This window comes from Macaca mulatta, chromosome 5 (genome assembly GCF_049350105.2).
Source record: "Macaca mulatta isolate MMU2019108-1 chromosome 5, T2T-MMU8v2.0, whole genome shotgun sequence".
NCBI lineage: Eukaryota > Metazoa > Chordata > Mammalia > Primates > Cercopithecidae > Macaca > Macaca mulatta.
The window spans coordinates 57,894,966-57,897,227 of NC_133410.1; positions in this window are offsets into that span (position 1 = coordinate 57,894,966).

The window sequence follows — 2,262 nt, forward strand, 5'->3', positions numbered from 1 at the left end:
TTTAGCGTTGTGTTCTCCCTGCTTTCTTACCTCTGAAGTCTTGTGGTTCTGAACGGCTGTCCTGAGAAAGCAGCTCTCTTAGTTGTGATGTTATTTGAGTGTCAGGATTCAAGGGAATGAACAGCTGCTTTGTAGAGTTTGATTTTTCACATGTGCATGAAAGAAATACCCTAGAGGATGAAGTCAGAAAAGGTTGAAAGTGTAAATGAAACTGTGACTGAGGCAGCACTCAATCCATTAGAGATTTATTTTGCCAAGGTTGAGGATGTGCCCGGGAAACAGAAACACCAGTCACAGGAGGACCTGTCCTATGCTTTTCCCCGAGAGGATTTGGGGAACTTCAGTATTTAAAGGGGAAAGAGCAAGCAGGCGGGGGGAAGAAAAGGAGGGTAGACAGTGAGGCAAGTGGTTACATCCTTGTGAGCTCTTGTTATTGGTGCTCAGTGAATCTACATTTAGCACATGAAAAAAAGGAAATGGAGGGAAAGTCAGCGGTACATTTGTCTCATGCTCAGTAAGTCTACATTTCACATAAGATAAAACAACCATGTGAAATTACAGCTGTATTTGGGAACAAAAGGAAGGCAGTGTTTGAGTGTCTCGGTTCCCAAGTTTAACTTTTCCTTTGTCATAGTGAGTAGAATGTCTAGAAGGAAGTGTTATCCAGGTACAGAACATCCCTCCCCTGACGCTGCAGACCTCTCTAGTGGCCCAGAATATTCATGTTTCTTCTTGGACAGTGTCGGATAAATACTGTTCAATTTTCATCATCCAGTGCCCTTTTTAAAATCAAATGTGAGAAGTAGTTTACTCATGCCAGCTGTATTACACATCACACAGCCATTGAAACCAGAAATTTCTACTCATTCGTCTTTTTTTTTTTTTTTTTTTTTTTTGAGACAGAGTCTTGCTCCATCACCCAAGCTGGAGTGCAGTGGCGCAATCTTGGCTCACTGCAACCTCTGCCTCCAGGGTTCAAGCAATTCTTGTGCCTCAGCCTCCTGAGTAGCTGAGATTACAGGCGTGTGCCACCATGCCCGGCTTATTCTGTATTTTTAGTAGAGATGGGTTTTCACTATGTTGGCCAGGGTAAATTTCTACTTACTAGTCTTATTCCATTCTTGTTTTCTTGAAAATATACTGTGATCTTTGGAAATTTGGGGAATACCCTAATTTTAACCAGGCAAAGCCAAAGCATCAACGGCTGTTCCTCAGGAAAATGATTTAAGTAATCCAACACTCTGGTTGCTTTTCAGATATTTGTCTTTTTGTTGAAACCGCCTTTGCGAAGAGGATGACAGTGAGAGAAGTCTAGCATGGCTGACTCCATCTTGCTTCTAGCCTCATAAGCTGGCTGCCCTTGCTCATTCCTGGGCACAGACCAAGCTAATTGTGGGAAGAATTTAGTTTATAGTTTTAACTTTAAAGAAAGGATGATAATAGCCCCTCCCTCAGACTAACCTCTGCCCTTTGTAAAACTAATGGAAAAGCCACCTTTGTAAAACTAATGGAAGGCTATGAGATTAGGATTATGGGAGGAACCCGAATTCTGCTAAATGTAGGCATAGTTTCTATAATCCCTTACTGCTCAGGAATCATGTGGCTAGAGTTCACAAGATTCGTGACTTCCCCAATTGTTCCTATAGAGAACATCACTACTGTAGAACCTAAGACTGGTCTTTTGAGATGTTTTTCAGACTTTTGCATTCTGGTAACCACTTGACCCCACCAGGACCTGTGACCATGAGTCAACTAATCCTGTGGCCCTCACCCAAAGGGCATACTCAGTGCATGAAGATTGTTTTCCATGCCCCTGTAATTTTGTCCCCAGTCAGCAACCCCCTTCCTTAGACCCCAACTCACCAAATTATCCATTAAAACCCTGGCCTCTGAGTTCTTGGAGAGACTGATTTGAGTAATAACACTCATGCTCCTGCTAGGACTGTTAATTGAACTCTTTCTCTACTGCAGTACTATGATCTCAGTGAATTGGTTTTGCCTGTGCAGTGAGCAAGAACCCATCAGGTGATTTTCAGGTCTCTGAACCCAAGCTAAGCCATCATATCCCCTGTGACCTGCACGTATACATCCAGATGGCCTGAAGCAACTGAAGATCCACAAAAGAAGTGAAAATAGCCAGTTCCTGCCTTCACTGATGACATTCCACCATTGTGATTTGTTCCTGCCCCACCCTAATGGATCAATTGACTTTGTGACAATACACCCTCTCTGCCCTTGTGATAATGTACTTTGTACGATACT